The 26876-nt window shown below is 37.2% G+C and overlaps 1 protein-coding gene across 1 annotated transcript in view; it reads left to right on the top strand.

Annotated features, from left to right (window-relative positions):
- NR5A2 (nuclear receptor subfamily 5 group A member 2) overlaps positions 1-26876 on the top strand; it is an 83288-nt gene that overhangs the window by 9293 nt on the left and 47119 nt on the right. The window lies entirely within an intron of this gene.

The raw sequence follows: 26876 nt of genomic DNA, 5'->3' as shown, positions 1-26876 counted from the left end.
GGGGTGGGGTGTTGGTTTTGGTGTTGGTTTTTTTTTTCCCAAGCATCTCATTCTTAATTTATCTGGCTTGAAGTAGGCAGACTATTACAAGGAGAAACTTGTAGATATCCTCCACCTGGGCCTGTAACTAGTTGTAGCAAAGAGATTCAAGTTTCAGTTCAGTTCCTCTATATCTTACTATTTATCACAACTGTTATTAACCTTCACAGGGCCTTGCATAAAGTTTATTCCTTTCCTGTCAGTTTTGTTCACTGTCTGGCTTGCATTTAGAGTTGTAAGCATGCCTGTTACACCATTCTACATTAATGTAATTGTTTTATTACCTCATTTAATATATGGGGGAAAGCCATTTCTGTCCATCTCTGTACACTTCCTATAACAAGCCCATATTTGGAATATTCACTTTCTCACTGGGATGTTATTTCACGTATTCTTGTGTGTGTAGTTAACCATGTAAGCTGAATCCTAAGCAGGGTGTACACAGAATAGAAAGCAATGAGGAAGAAAATATCTTAAGGACTCCTTTTTGTTCTCATCACCACTGATACATGGGGGATTCCTTTAATCTAGGCTGGCTATAATGAGCCTTAGGGTCTTAATTTTGTTGAGCACCCAATAAATCCTCATGCGCAGCTCTCTGGTAGCCAGAAATTCCCCATTTACATTTCTTGGACTTTTTGTTAAGGAAATTTTGTGGTCTATTGTGGTCAGGTCTAAAATTTTAAGCCAGAAATTTGGGATCAGACAATAGAAATAAACTACAGGTTTTAACCACTCCTGATACAAAAGTTAGCTCTGGAATAAATAAAAGATCTTGTCTCAAAAAAAACCCCTCAAGATGATGAACTCAAATCACAACTGAATTTTCCTATCATATTGCTATTTACTGAATCTGTCTGCTACACAGAGATGTTTTTGCCACACCTATTTGCTTCTGAAATCTGTAAAGTTTTGTGACTATCCATAATTTCTTGCTGACTACAGTCAAGCTAAGGGAAAATACAGTATCACAACACAGCAATTAGATGTTCACTGCGAATTGAATCTACATGAATCAAGAGCACAGAGGGAGATCCCATTAAAAAGCTGCAGTCAGGATGCTTGCCACTACAGTATTTCTATCATAACCATAATGATATGGACACATGAAATAAAGCCCGATTACAAGAAAAGCAAGCTATATATGTTGCATATACAACTCCAGCTTCCCTCCAATTTTTCATGAGAATGGTTGCAGGAACCATTAAAAACTCAGTCTATATAAAGAGAAAGAAGGGACGAGGTTTACTCAGAGGGAAAAAAGAAAATGGATTAAAGAGAGGAAGAGAATGCCACATCTTTTTTGCTAAGTTGTTTACAATTTTATAGTAAGCTATAAGCCATGCTACTCCTTTTAAATAATTTTTAAATTAAAATTGCAAACACATTACATTTCCAGTGGACTGCATCCTAAATATCGAGGACCAGATCTTTCTACCAGTACATTGAGGATTACTTTAGTCTGGAGTAATCATGTTAAAAATCATTGAGACTTGGAGAACCAGATACTCTTCAGTGTAAGAATTTTGAAGTTATGAGCTGTCTTAAAATTCCACTTATGATTAAAATGAAAATATTAAAAGACTCAAGCAGCATTTACTTTTTATAGTTCCATGGCTTAATCAATAGGCAGATTTTATAGGCATTCAGCATGCTATACTGGAAATAGTTTCAGAGATGGTCTTTGCCTCCAACAAGCTCAGGCTGGATGCTGTTCTTCAACCAACATATGTTTACTGGTATGGACACAAAAGATGCAGAAATTTGTTTCATGAAGATGCTGATCAAATTCTCCTGGCTCTGAATATGTATATACACTACCATGTATATACAGACTTCTGGAAATACACGTATTCTGGAAATTCACTACATACAGCCCTTCGCTAGTAAACTGACTTCGACACAATTTTACAAGGCATTGGCTTCAGCTTAGTATTTGTATTCTTTACATCTTAGAAACTTAGCCTTCAGACAGTTTCATATCCGGATCAGGGGGTTTTGGGTTTTGTTTTGGTTTTTTAATTGGACAGGATCAGCTGAACAGCACAGCATTCCAGAACACATGTGGAAATCCATCTACATCCAGTATTTAGGGACCAGATTACACACAATGTTAAGAACTTTAAGCTTCTCAACTTCAAAAAAGTGAGGTGCTAAAACCATGTTTAGATCAGACTCTACACTGTTAACAGCACCAGGTAATGCCATCTCTCTTTCCAGCTGAGGGGAGGGGATCAAACTAAAGGGTTTCCAAACCTTTCCTGAACACAGCTCTCTTCTATTCATCCATGGTTTCAATTCCTTCTGATAAAGGTAGCAAAAGCAGCTATTTCAGATTGCTCCACAGAACATCAATACCTGGGCGGGGAGGAACCAAAACACAACACCTAAAGATATGACAGTTTTTAAGTGCAGAAGAAAGGGAAGAATGCAATTGTGATAAAGATGCAGCTAGATTTTCAGAAGAGCTAACTGTTCCGTACTGGTACACAGCTAAGTATGTATTTGCTTGAGAAGATATTTTATTATTCCTATATTTAAACTTAAGTGAATTTTGACATGTCTTTCAGATAAGACAGGTACATTAGCAGATCTCTGGGACTAAAATTTTAAATTACTCTAACAGTAAAAAAGTGTCAATGTGATTTGTAGGAAATTCATTGTGATTTTGTCATGTGATGCCTTGCACGACTAGCTGTGAGTTACTAAACAGCATGTTTGCAATTCTTTATCCTTTCACTTCATTCTAAATTTAGTCTTACATATTTGCTTCTTGATTTCATATAAAAGGGCAAACATTTTCCTTTCTGCTACACCTTGAGATTCGTAGCTAGCAGAGTTCAGGAAGGACTGAAGAGGAGGAGAATATAATAAAAAAATGCTGTCCCAGTCCATCAGTGGTTTATGTCACGTTTACCCTAGAGATAATAACAAAAAGCCACCAGTGAACTACAGTTTTTAAATTTTATCTTTTTCTTTCCATTTGGCTGAAAATTTGATTTTCTTTAATGAGAACTCAAGTGATATCAGACACATTTTAAAACTTTATTTCATGAAGCTTTTATCAGATTATGCTTATCACAATTGTCTCACTTGTTCCTCTACAAATTACCAACATCTCTTTTGGAATGTGTTATACATGTAAGCATGAAAGGTTGAGTCAGTATTGACTGGATGGAACTACCTACAGCTTGCACTGCATTTTACAGAATTTGACCTGTATATGAATTTAAGTATGTAATTTAAGGCTAATGCTCATACTTGCTAGGGAGCAGATCCTACTGTCTTCATGTTGGATATCAGAAATTAATGGAAATATTAATGAAGCAAACTAATCAGGATTAGTAATAACATCAGAGAAAGATCCAAAGCAGCCAATTGCAATACAGTAACTGAATTTAACACCTGCTAAAATCTCAAACATATATATCTGTCTTGTGAAGTTGTCTGTAATTAGTTATTACATCATAAATACTGGGTTTTGACATCACATATTACTCAATTATTCATAATGAGAATCGTTTCTATATAGTTCTTTATACACAGATGAAAGAAGAATACAGAGATAACCTCCCAGTAGGCTCATGATAATACTAAGAGTAATAGTAAAGAAGGCCTTTGTTTGCTATTCTGGAGTTGTTGAAAGCTCAGTAAATATAAAAGTAAGATATATCCATCTTATCCTCAACTAAGAAAACTCAGGAATGCCCTGGGGATGCTAGATTTGTAGCCAGCTGTCGTAGTCAGGTGAAAGGTCTTTGTACGAAGCTAAAAAGAAAATATTGCAAGAGTTTCTAGAGTCCAAAGGTTACCTGGCCCCAAGAAAGGATGCAGACAGTTCCACTGGACTGGTCTTTCCTCATCAGCCCGCATCAGGGAAAATTCAACAACTATTTCTAAAGCTAACTATTCCTGAACCCATGAAAGAAAGCAGTCTCTGACTGGGGCAAGAAGAAAAGAGGACCTGCACTGTAGAACAGTCCTCAGGATACTTTCTCCTGGCTGCGGATCAGAAAATTAGCCAAATGTTGATAGTTACAAAAAAGGCTTTAAAGGACTTGTGACTCACAAAAAAAAAAAAAAAAAAAAAATTACCTTGACTTATTTGGCTATTTTAGTGAGGATGTCATAGGTCAAAGTACTATGTGAGCACAAACCCATTTAGTGAATGATTGCAGGAAGAGCCAGTGTACTTCATGTTAAAGAGTCTCATCCTAGAAGTATTTACTGAGTTTGCAAATTTAGGCCATTCATTGATGTCAGACTGTATCAGTTCTGGGACAGATTTCTTGCTGTAAGTATAAATTTGTCCATGCTTCCACTAGCTGAAACTATGGCCTTCAACACAACTAGATTAGCAGAGTTTCAAATTATTTCTCAAAGCAGTCCAAATTTAGTGTGAATAGGATTAGCATAACTCCTGGATGTAAAATGCATTTAGACAGATATAGTAATATAATATTCAATACAATATACAATTCAATCTTTCATTTCAGATTTCAGTCTCTATGTAATTAAGCATCAAGAAATACATAGAAAAGAAGGAATTACAGTACAGACATTCAATTATTAAACTGAATTAACACAGAGTAGGAAAAAAGAGAGGCTGGGGGTGGAGTGTCGGTGAGAAAAAATATCAGCAGTGGAATACCTTAAAAGTTCTTCTTCAAGGTGATGAAAGGTTGATATATTATTTAGACAAGTAATCAAAGGCAATTTGATAACTTGAAGTGCTTTTGGACTTTGTAGTATGAGTTTATCAGGACAGGAAATGTAACTGACATGGTTGATGAAATAAAACTTCTGCAGTGTTCTTTCAATCAGGGAAGCTGCTAGAAACCTTAATATCAGTAATTAGATTAGTTAGTATGTTGTCATGTGCATCTATTGATTTTCAGTCTAGTTCTAGTGTGCCTGGATTTAAAAAAAATGAAAAAAATTTAAATATTTTAAAAATGTTGGGGAAAGGGAAAAGTATTTTTTTTACACAACCAAATAATTATTTGCTTTAGAAAAATTATTGTAATTTCACAAATAGTAAAATAATTGCTATAGAAAGAAACCTCAGCAGAGAAACCAGGGTTTGATGAAGCATGGGATTACACCTGCCACAGAACTGAACCCCGTAGGGGAACACTGTTAGAAGTTAACTTCATGATCTTCTGGTTCTTCTCTGAACAAAGGATGCAACTAAATGCTGTATTTCAGCATGTGAGTTTGTCATTTTGCAGCCTTCCTAAACATTGTTCAATGCTAAGCCTCTGCCACTTTTTCTAGGGGTAAGAAAAAAGATGACACTCTCCTATGTCCTTTCATGTTGGAGCTGGATACTTAAGTTTCACTCTGCCATATGGTGTTATCACCTCTGACAGCAGGAGACTGAGTTCAGTCACTCTGGATTTAGTAATTTTTCCATCTAACACCCAATATTCAGCATCATGCTGAGACTAAGAACCATACTCCACATAGGTGTTTTTATGAAACACTGCCACTTTTACACTCGAGTGGATCTGCAGTCATCAGTTCACTGTAGCAAACTTACCCAGGTTCCCATGAATAGCCATGATGCATTCCTTCCTGAAAATTTTAACATTTCTTACAACCAGGCAGTAAATCTTACTACAGGAAGAGAATTTCTTTCATTCAGATCCAGAGATTTTGTATCATACCTGTACAGTTCAGACCCAGCACTTGTGTGCAATACTTGTATGATAATTCTGTGATGGTTTCCAGTTACAATAAAAGTTTACCTCTATAAATCTGTCAAGGCTGTTCAGATTTAAGGATGTTCTTCCGTTAACCTGTAGCCTTTAGGATCACCTACAGTAAGGATGAAATCCTAGCTATACAGAAGTCACTTACAGACTTCCTATCAGCCCTGCTGAAGCCCTGTAATAAACGGATGTTATTCTATACTTTCATATGTAGAGGTAAACTGCGTCAGATCAAGGGATGATCTTTTGTTTATACAGCACTGTGGAGTCAATAATTCACATAATCCGCTCAGCTGTAGGGCTGAAAAATGCTGACAAGTGATAGGAAAAGCAGAGGAAAGTGTGATTTATGAAGAAAGATTGAGATAAGTGCATATTCATAGCTGCATGAAGCAATTAATTTAACTGTATAGCAGCCATGTAGAAGCACATCTGGGCAAAACAAAGACCTTGGAGAGTGAGGAACTGTGTTCCACCTGTAGTAGCACCAGTAAGATGTTTTTCACAATATTCAGGCATCTGACTCATTGGAGAAAAGGCCTAAAGCTGAGAGCTTTCAAATTATGCTGTTAATTGTGAGATCACTCAGAAGAGGTTGGACCCACTATGCAGCTATATAGGCACAGGGACATACTAGAGGAATTAAGTCTTTTCCATTTTGAATTTTAAAATTATTATAAAATGGTGTTTCAAATAGAGGAAGTAAAATCAATAGGCAGAGTACACTTAAACATCTATCTGGTATCTCTCTACTTCCAAACTTTGGCCAGCATGCATGAACAAGTAGATTTTCAGACTTCAAAAATAGCACAACCCATCTATTGCCAGGGAAGCATGTCACTTTATGCTAGTCAAAAACAGCCATAGATTTAATTTTTTTTGGTCATGCATCAAAGCTGTCATGGTTTGCGCTATTTCATAGCCTCAAGTTACAAGACAACTTCTAAAAGGAAGCAAAGTTAAGTTTCATGTGCTGGAAATAAAATTCAGTTGCTTATTCCCCCCACCCCTCCTAAGCCAATACACAAAAATAGCAACATCAGAAGTGGGTGAGTTTTAGTACAAGAGGAAATAATATTTCAAAAAGTAATTTAAATCTGAGTGCAATTCAAGAAATATCCAAATGAATAATAAACATTTGGTTTTAACTCCGTTACAGCCAATGTGAGGGCAGTGGCAATGTGCAAAATCTGGTACTCCATTAAGTGAGTGCCATACAGATGTTTTAGTAAAGCAAGACATAAAGTAGCTATTTAAACCCTTACACTTTTCCCACACCTGGCTGTAAAGAGCCCTTAAAAGCAAACTGAAATATAACATCACTATCTTTAGGACAGCACTTAACTGTTTTCTGATTTTATTTTTTTTTCCTAATAAGAACCCTCTTAATTATCAAGTTTCATTTCAACTCTGAATAAAAACCATAGTTTTATTCAGAGTTAATGTTAGCTGAATCACAGCACAGTCTGACCACATTATAAAATTGATCAGAAACATTTGCTCTCCACACGCCACAGAAACCGAGAGGTGCTGCAGCCCCCGCCATCTCGGCCTGGCTGAGGGACACGGGCCTGCCATCCCTGTGCCCAAACCAGGGCAGGCCCCAGGGGTGCCAGCAGGATTGGCCAGCCCCACCACCCTCACATGGGGCCACACAAGCCCCAAGGACAAGGTATGATTTGAAGGGACAGGGCAAGGGCACACACAGGTGGCGAGGGAGCCTTACCTGTGAGGCAGCCCAGGGAGAGCCAGAGTCTTGGCTGGAGCTTAAATGGTGCCGTGGGTGGGGGCCAGGTGGGGCTGTTAGTGCCTGCAGGTGTCCTCAGGGCCCTGTGTCAGGAAGAGGAGCTGTGCCCTGCATGGGACATCAGTAAATAACTCAGGGAACAAACCCTAAAAAACGAGCTAACTCAAAAGCTGTAGCTTTGCCTCTCTCACGTTCCTTCTCCCTGACCTGAGACTAGCCCTTTGCTGTGTAGAAGGGGTATGGGTGGGCAGCCTGAGGCACTACAGGAGGCTGGCTGGATGCTGTCCCCTGAGCAGCCGCTCTGTTGCCTGTCTTTCTGCACCTGCATGGCACTCAGACCCCACTGCGGGGCAGAGCAAGGTGTACATCAGGCTCGGCGCCCAACCCTGGGCTCCAGACATGTACACCCTGGGTGGGAGCTGGGTTGAGGGGCTCTAGCTGCCTGCCCAGGAAGGGGCCCACCCCTTCCCCATGCCACCATTAGGAGTGGGCTGCAACGGGCTGCACTGCCCTTCACCCGTCCCGCTAGGCAACACCCTGGTGTGTAAAATGGAGATAGGTACACCGGCATCGGGGCACCAGCGCACGGAGTGGGCTGTAGCTGCTGGGGTTTGTCCTCCGCAGAGGTTTAGTGCCCTTAGTTTGGCCTGTGCCTGTCTGAGTGGATGGCAGCTACCAGGAAAGGAGAGAGGGTCTCTGCTGAAAGGCAACCCGCCAGTTAGTCTCACGCTTTGCTTTAAAATTTCCCCAAATCCATCTGCTTTCAGTAGAGATGAAAGACATGCACCATATTTTTCCCTAAATTGTTCTTTATTTACTGTTTTGAAATAAGGGCTGAAAGTTGTTGCTGTTGGCATCACTATAGGCACATTTGTAGAGCAACTACAGAAGAAATAAAAGGTCAGATTTAAGAACGAATTAAGAAAAACCAAGAAAGAGATAAAATACTTTGCCGGTGGGAAAGTGAAGCTATAATTTTAGGTGGACATCCTCTGTGTCTTTTTTCCACTTCTGTAACTGGTAGAAGTTCAGTTAGAGGTGGTTAGGTAAACATCGGGGCAGTGTGGACAAACAAATATTTAACACTGTGTCTTGGAAACACCCCACTCATTAAAGCAACCATTGCAGACAAGAAAAGATATGATAAATTAGTAAAATAAGAAACCAAATAATTGTATTGTGATGAAAAATTTCATTTTGTCTAATTCTGGAATCGTCTGTCATACCCATCACTTGGAGAGGGAAAGAAACTAAAATCTGTTTTCAGAAATTCAGAAATAGGAAAATGCTTTTTACATCTAAATACAGCTCTTGCATTTGTTGAAAGAAAAGTTACTTTGATATTTGTTGCTAAATAAAATCTTGGATCAAGTAAATTTAATTTAAAAAATTAGTTAAGGCAACAATAAACACAGGAAATATACATGAATAAAGTGTTCTAAAAGTCAGGCAACTCTTTTAAGACTATAAATATCACCTAAGCAAAGGCCACTATAATTAGCAAAGGGTGAACAAAAGAAGACATCCAGAAATAGATGAGGAGGGGGGAGGTTGAAAGGGTGAAATGTCTTGGTTAACCTTATTCAAGTGTTCTTTCCATAGCATAGGAAATGGTTCCAGCTAGCTCATGAGTTCTGTTGGTATTAACTGATTTTTAAAAGGACATTTCCACATTGTCTGTATGCCAAGGAAATTCTTTTACTGGCATGTTTGCCGAATACAGGAAACATCACCCTGACTAAGTGACACTGGATGTGATGAAGAATTGTATCTTTATTCTGGTGTTACAGTCAGCAGTGTCTGTTTGTTTCATCTGTATACCTTTTGGTATTTATTGGGGAATACTTACTGCAGTCTTGCAATTTGTCCTGAGTAATGAGCAAACACAGTGACTGGTGGTGCTGAGTCATAATCCCTCACCACTGGAGAAGCAGTTTGCTGCAGCCCTTGTGCACCAGCTGCTTATTTAGTCTGAGAGATAGCTAATCCAGCACTTTAGGGGAGGTAGAGACAGGGCTGTCTAGTCATCCTCTAATCTACTTCATCCCTCTTCAAGGTATGGGGAGAAAATAGTAACCGTGCTAGGAACCATTCTTGTCTCCATGCTATGGACAGAATTCTCTGTAGAAGGAAATAAATGTGTACCTACAACTACTCACTCTCCTAAATAGAGAGCTGAACAAGTGGGTCTTGTATATAGTAATTTTTAGAGTAAGTCAGGTTGTGCTTATGGGCCCAGACTTACTGCTTATCAGAAGAAAACTTTTCTGAAGCCAATGAGAATTTTGTCCAACAAAGAAGTGGAAGTTAAGATCTTGAATACTATATTTTCGGTTTCACTCACAGCATCTGTCAGTTTCTTGTTTTCTTCTGTAAAGCTGCCTGTGTCAAGTTTTTAGGTTTCATTTGCTACATGTTATGTCTAAATGCCCTTTTTGTTATTTATTTTCTCTTCCTTTCTCAGGAATAGTGTTAGTACTGCAGCCACTACATAGGAGGCAGTAACTGCAGTTATTTGTGGCTCTGGGCTCCATTGACCTATCTCACAGAGATCTTCAACCACAGTCAGTGTGTTTCAGTGCCAACTCCTTAAGCTCCTTGTGCACCTTTTTGGGAAAAGGTGGAAATTTTTGAGAAAAATGATCAGAGTGGGTGGGTCGGACAGGCCAGGAGCCTCCTTACCATCTTGCTACTCCTGGAGCTCAGTAAAAATCACAATAAACCCACAAATGTAAGTTAATCCAAGCTATTAACTTCCCTTCAGGTAAGAGCAAAAACATGCAGGGAGAATAACAGGTGGCAATTGGCCGTATTATTGAACACATTGCTAAGATTCTACCCAGACTTTCTAGTCTTTGAGAAATCCATAATTGCCATAAGGAGTAGCATCAAAAAACTCTTTCTGATGCAGGACTTGGTAAACAATGGTCCTTGTTTATAATACAGTGAATAAACAACAAGAATATTAACAACAGCAACAATAATAATAACAACAACTTTAAGTAGAAATAAACACACGCTAATTACTTTATTTTGGACCTGTCATTCACAATATAGTTTCTCATTTTGCAAGCATGGTCAAGGACAATTCTCTCTTCTAAGAATGAACTTTCAGGGGGAGTGTTCTCAGTGGGAGGGGTTATATCACAAAGTCAATGTTTACATGGCTAGCTCATTCGGTAATGTTGAACTGCATAGATTTTTAATTTTCATGCTTCTCCTTTAAGGCATATCCTTCTCCTCTTGACTTCACTGGGAGCTCCACATGTTTTGCATTTGATTCCCCTGCATGCTGGCAACTCTAATTAGTGTTAACAGAGTTTCAGTGGAGTTTCTCTCTCTCCCTCTTTCTCTGTAAAAGAGGATAGTTTTCAGTAGTTTATCCCAGCACTGGCTAGTATATTTACAGATCAGGAGTTGGAGTTTAGCAAACTGGCACATGGTGCCTATCAAGAATGTATCTTCATTTCTTCTCTGTCCCTGTGAAGGCAGAACTTTATTTTTTTTCTCCGGACTGAATAACAAATGGTGGCATAACTGTGAGAAAAAAAAATAGTATTGATCATTCTAACAAACTCCCCTCAGTTTTGAAAAGATTAATTATTATTGTCTTTGGGGTTTTTAACAGTAATAACTTTAGCTAGTTAACACAGCCTTTCTCCATAAATTGCTATCATAGTAGCTGGTACAATAAATAGTAGTTGGAAAAGATCAGTTCTTTCTTTGAGACTGATACTCTCTAGGGCTAGGTCCCTCAACCCACACTAAACCCTCAGCCTACCCTACCTGGAGCGTATCCTATAGAAACTGTTTTGAATTTCAGAGATATTTTGTACAGGAACACAATATTATATATTGAGCAAGACTGGGAGAATCTGGCCCTTTTTTGCAGTGCCACTGGTTCTATTTAAAATAAACAACACCTGAGGCCCAAACTCTCACCATCAAACCTTGCATCTCGAAAACAGAAGTACCATGCCATTTTGAGATTTTCATGTCAGACTTGCATACCCACATGTACTGGCAGACACAATGAACAGGAGCCACTTTTCTCCTTCTTTGTAAGAACTATCACATGTGTCTTTATGTGCTAACATAACCCTCTTTCCAATATTTCAAAAGACGCAGAACTTCCCAGCATGGTGATAAAGTTTTCCTGTGTTCCAATAATAAAAGTTGAACATACCAGTAATTTCCAGTTCCTCTGTGGTCAGGCAGCCTGTGAAGACTAAATGAGAAGTACCCAACCTGCAATATCAGTGTGGGAGTCGGAAACAGATGTTCACTGGACAATACAATTTGTTGTCACTCTCAATACTATATGGCACTTTTCCCAACAGAAATTGTCTGTAGCTGGAAAAGAATGTAAGGAATGATTCATGCCCCAAATTATTGTTATTCTTTTAAAATGTTAAATACTCCATCTTTTGTTTTAAATGACTAGATCAGGGAGGCATAAGCACTCAAAAATATAAATAACTGGACTTGTAATGTCTGTGTAGTATGCCAACCAATTAATTTAAGGCTTTTTCCTCAAGACAAGACACTATGCTATATCAAAACCAACAAGTCATATTGCCTTCTTTAGAATCAGGGTGCTGTAACCTTTAATCTTATAAAATATTTGATGCTCAGTACCTTTTTACAGAAAAAGCACATGTAAATGGGACAAATAATTTCATGTGTATCTGAATGTGTATTTATAAAGATTATAATTTACTATATTCATATAATAGTATTTTTATACATATAATAACTTTTTCACATAGTTTCTTTATGTCTTGGAAATTCTAACAGGCCATTTAGGCATTCAAAACTCATCAAATACTCAAATGAGCAAAATCATCTATTAGAGTAACATATGATGCCTAGCCTTGATTTCCAAATTTCATGAATATTACAAAAGCAGATGCACTAGATCATACTTACTGTAAAAGGCAATGGATCAGGCTAGGTGCTCTTTAAATTAAATATTTTTTTTTCAGGGATACATCAAATGTATTTAAAAAAAATGTGGAAATCCTAAGTGAAATCAGGCCTAAATATGAATTAATATATTCAGTAGGATTGTCAAAGAGAGCTAAAGATCTGACTGCCAGAACTTTTGGATATATCACCTGTATTTTACATCAAAAAGTAACACTCTAGATTTTTCCAAAAATGAAGACACCTGGAATCTGAATTGGAGTTCTCTGAAACCAGTGACAAAACTCACATGTAATTGCTGACACTTGTATCTTTGGCAGGCTTTCTTTAAAGATATTAAAAGGAAGAAAAGGTGTGTGTAATCACAGGGCCTGAACAAGAGCAAAAGTTTTTAGCACTGTAAAATCAAACAAATGTCTTATTTTTACAAATGTATGTGTAACACTTTACAGTAATCTTTTTGTAATATTAACTTTGCATTTACTGTGTTTACTGTTGCAGTGTTGAGCAACAGAGTCATTTAATGCTCTGTATCAGGCTTTGGTCAGTGGGAAACATGAAATTATGTTCAGCTGTGCATTTCTTTATAACTACTGCATAATTTAGCTTTAAGTTGTATCCATAGTTCAATTTTTCTTTATGCTTTTAGATTTAGTGAATTTAGATACATTTCTGTAGTGGAACACTACCCCTTCAGATGATTTTGCGTAAGAGTTTGAACTTCGTGCAAAATTTTCAGTCGGCATGTGATAAGAGAGATGAAATAGCTGATGAGATAATTTTTAGCACACTTGTAAGCAATGTGCTGAATTTTTGTGTGTGTGTCTGCATATGTGTATTTTTATATACATTCATGGGTTAAACTGAGTTTTTCATCAACTAGGTGTTGGCAGGTGCCAAAGTGATTTAGGATTAGAATGGGATTTAGGCTGATCTAGCTACAGTTGTATTTCTCATTTCATCATCATGCCAGGGATACTGTGACAGTTGTGGGTTTTTTTTTAATTTATGAAATAGACAAAATTAAATGTCCATACCAGACATACCATTAGGTTATGGGGAGTGAAAGAGAAACACTGCATTAGGCCTTATTCTTTTGTCTGCACCCAGCAGAGAAGTCCTGAATGTACAAAACAGCTGGGAAACTTCCTATGCAGCACACAGCTTGAAAAATGAACTCAAGATTTAAAAAAAAAAAAAATCAATCTGATTAGACTTTATTTCAGATGACTTATTCTGGTTCTGTAGTATATATGTAAAATACAAATCAGTACAGATGTGTGTTATCTGGATGCATTACATCATTTTTAATACTAATTCTACTCTCATTTTAACCATCATAACAGTTGAATCCCAATAAATGTTTTCAAAGACTTCTCACTGCAATACCAGAGACAGCATGTGCTCATACAAAGTTTCAGTGTTACTTAACATTTCAAAAATCACTGGATTAAAACAGACCTAGTTGCAAAAGTGACTATTCCACCATTTTCAATTATACTGCAGATACTGCTTTTTATGTGTTAATTTTTATCTGCTGAATGACATTTTGCTGTCTCTCCTTGTCAATTTAATTTTTTTTTTTTTTTTTAAAAAAAGAGGCTTCAGGAAGAGGCAAATTTTGACATTCAGGTTACAGGAAAGATTTCTGAAGAGATGAGAGAAAAAGAGATTACTGAAATTAGCAGGAGCATGGCCTGCCCGCTAGCAAGCAGAGCAAGCAGTATTCATAAGAGAGGAAACCCTTGGACACCGCGTAGCATGGCTGTGTACACCAGAGTTAGTTAGAGTGCTCTGAATCTCATCTTTTGATCTCCAGCGATATTTTTCTCTGTTATGTCACAGAGGTCACCTGGCTCATGTGTGACAAACTGCCTGCATAAGTCACAGTGCCAGTGGCAGAGATTTGTAACCATGTCCCTGGTCCATTGCCTTTGAATTATTTCGCAGGCCCTCTGCTTTACATTTACACTCTGTCGGAAGATGAACAGGGGAAGGGAGTAAAATCAAGGGCAGGGTCTCATCCTGAAGGACAAGGGGAAACAGGTGGAAGGTTAATGGCCCTGGAGCGTATCCACAAGCCTCTCAGGCTTGATATATGGGCCTCAGGCCTAAAACGGGCATTGGCTTTCAAAGATATATTATTTCATTTGAGGAGAGACATTCTGGAGTTCCTGCATTTGTCTGCTGATAGATGATCCTCTGTCCACAATTGGTTATGGCGTGTGAGTTTTCCTTGGGCCTGCTCCCGTACATAAAAATTTTGCTGAGCTCTCCAACCTTTCGCATGCCTGTGAGAATGGGATGTGTGCGGGCCTTTTGGCAGGCGGCTGGATTTTTGTTGCTGCTATTTTCGTAGTTCCTTTTGAAGCACCAGGCAAGTGGGGGATGAAAGGCGCTTCTGTTCATTCATACACGGCTGGGCAGGGGCGGCCTCACAGGGACAAAAATGGGGGAGAAGAAGATGTCAGGGGTCCATTATGCATACATATGTCTGCAGCCCAGGCAGAAGTTGCTCCATCTAATCCTGTATTTTATACTGGAACGTGCCCACAGGAAGATAAAAATGGGGAAATCATTTGCCTAATTTTTACGACCTCTGTTCTTGTATTTTGGTTCTGTTAAGGTTTTCGCATGTGCATAGTGACTCCATGTCTTAAGATTACATTTATTGGGGCCCTATCCAGAACAGTTACCTTGGGCACATTGTAAACATGTGGCTCCACTACCCTCATTTTAGCAAAGCACCAGAGTACCCAGAGCCAAATCATGCTTTTGCATGATTGTTAAAAATTTCTAAGGGGTTTAAATGAGTACACTTAGATACAGAAGTCTAATTCTGCTAAGTGTGATAGGACTGCACTGCAGGTGGGGCAGAGCATTGGCAGGATCTGGCCCTGGCTCCACCTGTTGTGCCCAGCTCGAGGAGGCACCTAGGCACGCACAGGGAGCCTGGTGGCAAAGGCCGTAGCTCAGAGTGCGAGTCCTGGATTCACTGCCACGCTGGCATTCCCACAACATCTTCTGTCACTGCATAACTACCATAAATTGTGGGAACATCTGTTTAAAAACCAAAGAGTTTAAAAAACAATTAAAACTCCTTAACATACATTATGGTTTAACATAGCCTATGTAATAGCTTGTTAAGTTGCTCTCTTGATTTTAAAAAGATACGTGTAGTAACTGTTACAGGATTATATTTCTATTACTCTATGACAGCATGATTTAAGGCAAGTGGGATGTATATTTTTACTATATAAATTATATTAATTTAGATTTGTTTTAATAACAAATAACTGTTCCGTTTTGGTGGACAGATTTTGCTTGAAGGAATTCACATTAATAATACTTAAATATCTTCCAGTTCTGCCTTTTTTTATTTTTCCTATACTACTTAAAAAGCAAAGCACAGTATATCATAGGTTTCAATATAGTTTGTTTGCTTTGCTTTTGTTACAGTAAAATTTTTGCTTCTATAAATAAGTAATTAGTAGGTTAGTACATGAAATTTAAGCCTAACTCATGTCTCAGTCTGAAGTTTTAATTGAACTGTTATATCAATACTGTGTTGTTTGAGTAATTAGGATCTGGATTTGCTGTCATTGAACTCAATTGCTAAACTCCCAGCACTCTAGTCTGAGCAGGCTCATTCTGGATTTCAGTCAGTTCCTGTAGAAAATGTCCTGTTGTAATGCAATTATTCTGTCTTCCTTTAGTGTCCTGCAGAGTTTAAGTTAGACAAGTGAGCTAAAGACTTGAGAGACATATTTAGTGTCTCCTGCAGTAGTAGGAAGGAAATCTGAAGACTTGTTAAAAGGAAAGATTTAGAAGCAGAAATTCTACAGGGAGAACTGAACAGAGTGTTAGCAGGCAGGAGGATCTGCTTTTCCACTTGTTGCTTTGATAACGGATAAAAGGCTGTCATGAGCTGCAGGCTACCAGCTGGGAGCAGATAGAGTAATCCCAGCAGAGGGCTGGCCTCAAACTACACAGGCATTCTTTTAAATCTTCGAAACCATAGAAAAGTTGTTTTTCCCCTACCATCATCATCATTATTCATGATGATGTTTTCCACCCCAATTTAACATGTTGGTCTAGTAAATCTACTTTACAATACTTTTCTGTTTGAAATATAAGCACTTATCACATAGACAAAGATATTTCAGCTATTTCATTCAACTGCCTAAAGACTCCCAAAATAAATTCCAGAGAACTGCATCAGGCATAAAACACCACTGCTGTAAGAAATCTCTGTTGTTTGATTGTAAAGGTATATTGCGCCCAATGTGCAGAGAGTCATAGGAACAATTTGTAATGCATGTCTTCCTGGTAATCAACACGCTTGCTAAATGAAATCTAGAGCATGTGTTACTTGTAAGAGAATAGCAATAGAATGTCATTTGTTAGAAAACGAGCCAAAATGACCCATGCATGGTACAAACCCATACAAACACAATGACAGACAGAGCCCAGCAAACCCATGCATGCCAAGCCTTACCAGTGTGCATTGTGCCACCAAGGTCGTGTTACCAACATGCTTAGACATGTGCAGGATTGGGCCAATAGCATTTACTAGCATGTGTACAGATGCTCGATGAGCTGTTGTTTCAACCTGCATTACTGTAGAGGAGAAAAAAAAAAAAAAGTACTTAAAGCTCTGATTGTCATTCTATACTGTTCATTTTAATGATATATTTAGGGGCCTAGCTTACTTTGTATTCTTATGTGTAATTACCCATATAAAAAACCACCACTCATTAATGTTCTGTTCCACTGACTTAATTATACCCCTTAATTAAATCTTGACTAACTGGGGGTCACTGCAGTGTCAGTGGGATTTGTCACTGTTTGTCAGCAGGTGTCTGGTCACATCTATTTCTGGTTTCCCTGTTGCTGTATTCTGTTTAAGAGCATGGTCTTTTCTAAATGCAAAGGACAATTATGCATTACCTTACTGGGTTTTGTGCCTCACAAATGAAATACCAGTGAATCTGTTCTTTAATACTAGCACTCTCCCAATCTTTACATACAGGAGGTGGGGAATGAAGCAAACATAAACATTTTCAAAACACAGTTCATTACCTCAGTTGTGCTCCTTTTCAAAAGGCTTAGGCTTCCTGCACTCAAAAGCCATGGTCTTATTAATTTATCAAATAATCTTGTGTTCAACAGGCATAAAAATATATTGCAAATATCAATCCAGGGATACTTCTCCTTTCCCCTACCTCCTAAACATGAAATGAATTTGAAACATGACCAGCAAGAACGAGCTAAATCAATATTACATGCATAACAAATACAACATGGCATGTGATGCTATTGCTGTGTTGCTCGGAGTCAGAAGACCAAGGCTCCTGATGCAGTGTTCGCTGAATAATTCAGTGGGAGTTCTGCATATGCAATAAGTGTATAATAGTGCCATTTCTTTCTATTTCAAATTTGCATGTTTGGGGTTTGTTATTTTAGAAAGTTACTTAGGGGAAATATAATTCCCATGTTTACACATATAATAGGCACCTAATGTTCATCTGAATAATTGATTAGTCAAGTCAGAATTTCATAATTAGCTATTGGCTTTCCACAAAACACTTGTCAATCTACAGACATTTTTAATTTATTAATATATATGTTATCAAAAGAGCTGCAGTAGTTACCTAGAAAGCATTTATTATTTATTCTTTCGAGGCTGAGGAAGCGTTTCAATTCTAGACATGTATTTTCAATCTGTTGTAACTTTCCCAGAAGATTATCTTTTTGTTCTGAAAGTATTCATGAATGTTGTCTGCCTGTAAGCACTTGCTTATAGTTGAAATTGGAAAGAGGTTGTTTTTTTTTAAAAAAATCATTCAGCCATTCTTGTGTTATGCAGAAGCTAGTGACATGTTTCACTGATTATAAAATAATGTGTATCACTTATTTGTACTCAGACACCTAACAACCATCTAAATAGATGCCACTAGCAGTTACATAACTAAGGCAGCCATAGATTCTGTGGCTGGACAGATGCATCTGTTGATAGCACGTGTGACAGTGATATTGCAGTTATGAGTTGTGGAGCTATGTGGTAAATTGCAGAATTATAAGATAAATTGTATTTGTCATGAACTTCATAACCTCATTTGAACTCTACCACTAATCCATTTTTGCTTTCTCATATTCCTGACCAGTTTTCAAGTAGTTATTAAACAGAAAAAACCTCCTCCTTACTCTAGAAACTCTGTATTTTGAGCCCATGATATGAAGTTTGTAAAACAAAGTATTCGATTGTGAAATCCAGAATAAAATTGGTCAACTCTTACTAGAAGTAAGTTAAAGATCGAACATCTAATAAAACAAAGGGACTAGAAATTTTGTGGTTTATTTTACTGGGAAACAAACTTCACATTTCCATTGGGAGGCAGCATTTACTTCTAGCACTTGTTGAGTGAGACACTGAATTTAAAAAATATACTATTACTATTTATGGAAAAGGTATTTTAGTTCTTTATGTGCTATAAGTTTACTTTCTCTTTCCCCTGTTCAGAAGAATCACCTTCATTTTAGTGAAAATATATAAACGTTTGCTTCCCATCTGTGAGATCAGGACAAATGCTTCAACAAACATGCAGAATGCTTTCCTGAACCAAAGTCCTTCTGAGGCCTGTAGTATTGGATGTGTATTAAGTTCTTTGCTTTGTAAGTGGAAAGATACAAATATAATATCAGAATTCTAAAAACCTTTTAAATCTAAACCACTTCTGTTATATAATAGCTTTTTAGTTTGTTTAGAATGAACTTGATGTAAAAGCCACATCATAGTGGTAAAAAAAAATGTATGCCCATTTTGGTGGTGTGATTTACTTAATTGTGGTTCACCACTATGAATTCTGTGGTCTCACAAAATTCACAAAAGTCCTTGAGCAATACTACAGCATCTCGTGTATGATACACATGTAGTATTATACATATACTCCCAGTTTCTGCTTAAAGATAGAAGAAATATTAGAATTGTTCTCGTTAAAAGAAATTTGATAACATACCTCCCATTGAAAATTGCAAATATATTTTTAAGGCGTCATTATAAAGTCCCTCTTCCACAATACATATATCTTGTACTAATATAAAATTTCATTATCTATTTTTATATCCCTTGCAAAATAATAGAAAATTAAATGCTACATTGCAAAGAACACAGTATCTGTGTAGGATTCAGAGCCAAGTTAGCAATTGCTGCTGTAATTTTCTATGTAACACTTTATGCGGCATTAAAATTTCAATCAGTGTTATACTAATATGAGGATTTTCTTTGGGGATATTTTTAAGCATAGCAGTTTCTACCTGAAAAGTATTTATAATTTAGTCTGGGGGGCTAATTAAGGACTTGAGTATTGAAACGTCCTTTATTACCATACAAAGTTCGCACCAGTTCCCCTGTCTATTAACCTAAGAGTTCAGAAACATTTCCCAGTGGTATTGTATGGCTAGCTTGGTTCGTCCATTTAGACTTTGAAAGAGCATTGTTTTCATAAGGTGTTTTACAACTGGAAATAGATGTATCTGCTAAACAGATTAATATTTTCTTGATTAGACAGGTGATCTGATCACAAGGCAGAAGAGAGATCATATACATAAGCAATGAATTAGAACTCTGAATAAGATTGCTAAAACTGTTTTTCTAAGTTACAGCTAAATGAGAGCCATTATGTGGGCTTTCAGATAAACTCACAAAGCTCTTATCTGTATAAACCTGATAGATCTGCCATTATTCTTAGTGACTAACAGAAGTTATATCATTCAGTTTCATTAAAAATGCATTAATCCTTTTTTAGTAATCTTCTTCTAATTCATTGATTCAATTATACAATGAACAATAAAAATGTTTGGTATAATAAAAATACAGTATTAAAATCTGTTATATACATAAATATTTCATTGCAATGAGATTATTCAGGGTTTTAAAAATATTAACAATATTAATATCATGTTCTGAGACAATAAAGTGTACATTTTATCAGCAACTCTGAAACTATGTATCAAAAGATTTAGTCTTTAAAATGAGAGACCTGAAAGCTTATAGTATTAGTTGAGGTCATGTCATATACAGACTTCCTGTTAAGTTGGTCATGCTTACCAGCATAGGCTGATTAAGGGACAGGAAAGTGTTACTGGATGTATGCATGTATTGCTCCTAAATATTTTGAAGCCAGGCTTCTCTGATCAGATCAATTCCCCCTGAAGTCACTGGCCTTTGGCTAAATGAAAATGGACTAAGACTCCCAGGGCTGGACCTTGAGTTGATGCAAGTATTGGAAACATTTTGTTTGGTGGGTGGTATGCTCAGTACATACGTGGCAGCATTATGAGCAACTTTCACAGCAGTGGCAGCTACTGCCATCCCACTTACACCAGCTAAATAATTCAGACCAGGACTCCAGTATAGCTCTTGATCTGGTAGTGCAAGTAAACCAATTGGAGTGATTCACCCAAGACTTTAATAGATTTTGACCAGCCAGTATTTTTATCATTTTGTGTTTGGTTTCTTTTATTAATTTTTGTGTCAGGAGAGCAAAATATCCTAAGTCGTATTGTGCATGTTATCTCAAATGCTGATTAGCCAGGCATGGCTGAGCAGGCTTCTGTGAAAGACAGTCAGTGTTGCTGGTTGCAATGAAAAGCTGGTGTGATTTCTGCAAACATTCTAAGACTAGAGAAGAAAGCAATTCATATTTTCATTAGTCATCCCTTTACAGATTTACTTTTAATTCTTTCAGCAAAGCATATTATTAAAAACAATGACCTGAGGTCTTCATTCAGATATCAGACTTGCAATCCTGTATAATGTACGCCACAGGGCAGAGGTCACACTGACGAGTCTGTTAATGTAGTCACTCTGGGATAAGATCAATCTCCATACTTCACCATATTGATCTAATAGCTCATTGGCACTTCCCTCTTTGAATTGATTAGCTCATGTGTGAAAAGAGATTGATGCGATTCTGACCCTGAGGAGTCTGTCAGGGGCACACCCACGGTAGGGGAAGCGGATGTTTTTGCTGCTTCATTTGGGTGGCTCATTATGTGGATGCTTCATGGGGAATAAGGGTCATAACATTGTTTTATGAATTATTTACAACAAATATCAGGTTTTTGCTTCATTTGATGCTCTACCTATACTGAAACCATTCTAAACAGAGCATAAGGAAATACATGTGAATGTCCAAATGTACCAAATATTTGCGTAAAAGGACCGCCACTTATAAGTGACCTTAAAAAGCAATTCTAATAATATAAGGTAATCATAATAGATATGAGGGTAGGAATAGGCTTCATGGGTCATCTAGTCCATTCCCCTTATGCAATGACAGAATATTGATGATATCTAGAAATGAATTACATTTTAATTGCATATTCTGGATAAGTAGTCACTGTGAATCTAGTTCAGACATCTCAGGGAACTTCATAGGCACATTGCACTGTAGAAAGAGGCAATTTGCATGCAACATGTGAGCTAAAAAATAAACTATGCACATTTCTCAGTTGTTAAAAGTAACCTAAAAAACCCAGATTCAACTCCATTTATCAAATAGTCATATATTTGCAAAGTGCATATATTTGACACAGTAGATTGGATTTTGGTGCTGTGTGTGCTCATGCAAGAGGAAATCTAAAAGGAGCTGTCGCCAGAAGCTGAATTTAGAAGTTGGCTTATGTTAGATTGTAGTTAAAAAATGTGTGCATTATCAGAGCCTTCACAGATATAAAGCAATGAAACTAAGGACTGGCTCCTTGAAGTCTTCTGTTGAAGCCCAAGCATTTTTGTATTTCTGTCAGCATATGAATTTTAGAATCAGTCTCAAAGATGTTTATCATGAAATAATTTCTTATATACCATCCAAGCTCAGTATGCTGTACAATACCATACCTAGGATGGTGTTACGTAGGATGTCAGGTTATATGGTTGTGCCACAGTACAAAAAATATTGAGCAAAATATTCTCCTGCTGTTGTTACACTGATGCCTATATTTATGTAAGGAGACAATACACTTCACTAATATCTTGTTGTATTGTTTAACTGGACATTCTGGGTTTATTTTGGGGGCTGGCAGTTTAAATTGAAAGACAGATAATTTTATTTACAGAGAAGTGTCCATGTATGCTCCATGCAGCCTGGCAACCCTTTTCTACTATTAGATTTATGATAACATAACAGGTACTGCACAAAAATGTAGTAATAGGCAGTCCCTTCCCTAAAGACCTTATATTTTAAAAGAAAACGACCCTCAGGCAAATTAGTTTAAAAAAAGAAGAGAGTCAAGGAGAATTCAGTCCATTACCTGTCAGTGAAATGATGCTGAATATCTGTATAATCTTGCATCATTTATACTTCTAAATAATTCAGGCTATTTCATGTACCAGGAAGATTGCCCTGGTATAGACTTACGTAGCCATGTTAAAAAAAAGTTCTGATACATCTCAGAAAAAACTGAGAGACAGAGTCTCAAAGCACTTTCCTTTGATAAAGTCTGAAATAAATCTAAGATTAATCAATAGGTCTTACATTTGAGTATCAAAGTAATATTTTAGTCATGGTAGATCTTCAGAAATAAAACTCATATTAAGCTTAATTACAAACCAAAGTAACTGGTACTCAGACCTAGATTGTAGTTAATAGCCAGACACTTGAACCCAAGCTATTCAAAAAATGATTTTTTGAAGAAAATGTTGCATGCAAGCTCTTGCCCATTGACCAAGTTTCTGCCAGTCTGATTGAAACTTAGCTCCCACAGTTGTGGTGCATGGTGCACTCATGGGTGAATGGGAAGTAATCAGAGCAACCTGATTCTGTTGTTCATCGCCCCTGCTGTCATTCCGAAATGAGCTAAGAAAAACCTAATAAATCAGATGTACAGTCTGTCTCCTTTTTTTCCTAAACTCACATCTAATCTTCTATTGCATACAGACATGTAGAAACCCAATTAAGAGACTCAAAATTTTGACACCTGTGTCCAATTTTGACAGCAGAGAAAGTCAGAGGCTAGCTGAGCTGCATCACAGTCCACAGTCATTTTTACCTGTAAGGTTTCTGCTCATTCTGTGTTTTCCACTTCAAATGTTCCTCTTGCCAACATAACAAGCAGCCCAAATAAAAATGGGTTTCTTCAAGGATATTTCTAAACATTAATATTAATTCTAACTGCAGTGCTAATGTCTGTATGGGACCGGGGCAGAGTTGTGACAACCTTTTTTTAATGATACCTCAGAGATTTCCAAATTAGAGTACAGGAAACAGGAAGTGGGAACAAATGAAACAAAGCCAAATGAAAGGATAAATGGAAAAAACATTTTGATAGACACCTATTCCTTAAACATTCAATCGGTGCTTCCTGTGATTTTTAATAACATGGCTCTGTCTGCTCTTTTACACTTGAGTTTGTTGGGAAAGGAGCTAATTTTTTTGAAGGTGATGGACATAGTTGAAAGGATTTAGCTAGATGGTATCAGCTGCATGCTGAGTCTCCTGCAGTGCTTTTAAGATGCAAAGAGAAGTACCACCTCTTTTGGATCATTCCCATGTACAGTAGCTCATTGGATCATGCATCACTGGTTCTCACTACTTCTCCACAACCTTCTTGAATGACTTTAGTTTCCTTTGGTGGTGTTTTCAAGCAACTTTTTCTATCATGTCAGATGGATACTGATTTAATACATGACAGCCCCCATTCACAATGCTGAATTTTCTTTCACTTTCTCCCTTATCACTGGTCTTCTTTATCATGTGATCTCTGCCCCAGTGACTTACTGCTGCGACCCTTGAGATGTAAGACAACGTTTCTGTATTTTTTCTTCTTCAGTATACCATTTCCTTTCCTTTTCTTGACTGAAGATACCATTTCTCATGATTTCTTACTGCCTTTGCTGTGGCCTTTTTTGGCTGTTTTATTACACAGCAGAGGAAAACAGTGGACATGGTGTTTATCAATAACACCAGCCAAAGGTGTATTACAGGTGACTTTCTGTCCTGTTTAGCACAATATAGCTCCCAGTTTTGAGACTTCAGATCCATGTTTCGGTGATTCAGCAATGGGCAGAAGGAAACATCTGCTCTTACATAGTTGGATGTTTGTCAAAAGTATTGAGGACTATGAAAAGTAAAATATAAACCAACATATTTTAATTCCTGAAAAAGATTGCAATGCTGTGCAATCAAAAGATCATTGATTGAATAAAGAACATTTAAAATACAAAATTGCCAATTTGATGATAACTAGAAATGGAACATCCAATGTATTAGATTCTTTGTGTGGTTTATCAGTGTCCAACCCTGGGTATCAGTAATATTTACCTGGAAAATTGTTGCTTTCTCATTGGAATGGCTGTGATGTTAAAGTAAATCCTTTTTAGTCATGACATCAGAAGATTATTTGCATATTCCCATCTGTATAACTGTGAATACAGTCCTACGCTCTGTACACAAACCAACATTTGTAGGTGTCACTTGTTAAAAGAGTAAGGTTATACATCTCTTATAGTTTGCCCTTTTCTCATACTCCACACCCCCTTGAATAGCTGCTGTACTGGAAATAAATGCAAACCCTATTAAACAGAAGAGTAACCACAAAGTGCAGTTTATACAAGAGCCAATTTAAGTAACTCTTGTGTTAATGCTTGTAAAAACCAGCATACTGGGGCATGCAGCACTTGAAAGAACAGGACCCTAAGTGTGTTGAGAGATTACTCTGCCTGTATGTTACCATATTAAAGAGTCTTTCAAAAATTAGCATGTCTCTTGTGTCAAAAGTCAAAAATATTTTCCATATTATACTTAGTTGATTGAGTTTTAATAGAATTCTTATTCTGTGGAAAATAAATTTAGTTCTTACTAGGACTTGTCTTTAATATGAACAATCCAGTCCTGTGTGTTATATTGAACTTTGTCAAAATTTGATGTTGCTGTTTTCTAAGAAATTTTACAAATAATGTAAAGCTAATGTAGGAGGTAAAGTTTACCTATCAACTCTTACAATATGTGTCAGCTGGAAAAATGGGGTAGCTGTAAAAAAAAAATAATTTATCCAATAAATCACCAAACAGGAAAAGAACATTACATATTAGAAATCCTTTCAGATAATACTAAAATATTTATGACTTGGAGAAGACCACAGAGATTTTAGTTGAAGGCTGTTGTACAACAGAATGAAACTGCTGATTCAATATACTGAGAAAAAATTCACCAGCGATACCATAAAATTTACTAGACTCAGTCTTGTCTTCTGATTCCCTGGAGGACATAATTGTGCATCCTAAAAAGCAGATCAGACCTACAAGGCTAATGATGAATCTAGTGGGCCTAATTCTCATTTTGTTTATATGGAAGTCAAGGGACTTATGTTCATGCAAGTTAAGAGTTAAGAATACGGCCCAGCACATTTTTGCAGTTAATTTGTTGACAGAAAAAACAGGTGTTTTTCTGGAGTAATTCAAGGGAACAAAACAGCTTTAGTACCAAAATTGCTACACAAACTACATAGCATTATCTGGGGGTTTTTTAATATTCTAGATCCAACTTTTCATAAACTTATGCTGTACTAACATCAGCAGAGATACTCACAGGAGTAGGATTTTGAACATCAGTGCTGTGGGTCCAGTCCTGAAGAAGGCATCACCGCCTTCACCCTGTGAAACAGATGCTGATAAGAAGAATTAATTTTCCTCTTTCATTATCTTTGCATTCACTTTGACAGGGAAGAAACACTGCATTGTAAGCAAAATACTTGGGACTAAAAAGACATCTTTTTCTTATTTTCATTTAAAAAAAAAACAAACCCTAAGAAAAACACATTTATAATTCATCAGAAATAACGCTGACTGTGAAATACTAAGTCATTTTCATGCAGTTTGGAAAGATAAATGTGAGGAAAAGGAGAAAAAATAGGAGTGTTGTATGTTGCATTTGATGCACTGTAGAATATATATACACACACAAAGTTTATTGTAACAGCCCTTTCATCTGATGTTTGAAGAACTGAGATTTGTCATTTATCTTCTCCTTAATAAAGGGGGATACACTTTAAATGGAGTCCAAAGATTCATAAAAGTAGAGAGGTTTTATTCTTTAGTAGGATCATCATCTGCTGCTTGCCCACACTCCCTTCAGCAATCTGAGGCCTCTAGACTCACAGACCTTTTGTTATTTTCCTACAAGGAAATGGGATGAGTGTGAACTGATGCTCAAGGCTGCTTTTTCTTAAAGTATTTTGACTCATTGCAAGATTAACATTGAAACTGAGAAACGGCTGGTCACTCCTGCTTTGATCCCCTTTCACAGTGATCTTGCACATAGCTGCCCAGGGGCACATGAGGGGAGAAGCTGTTGCAAAGCCATCACTCTTCCCATGTGCTTTTGCTAAGCAGGAAACACCATATGTCATTCAGAACATGGGCATCACATATTCACCACTTCACATTTTGG

This window comes from Athene cunicularia (genome assembly GCF_003259725.1).
Source record: "Athene cunicularia isolate RWA chromosome 8 unlocalized genomic scaffold, athCun1 chr8_part1, whole genome shotgun sequence".
NCBI classification, from domain to species: Eukaryota; Metazoa; Chordata; class Aves; order Strigiformes; family Strigidae; genus Athene; species Athene cunicularia.
This window is presented reverse-complemented; position numbering and strand designations above follow the sequence as displayed.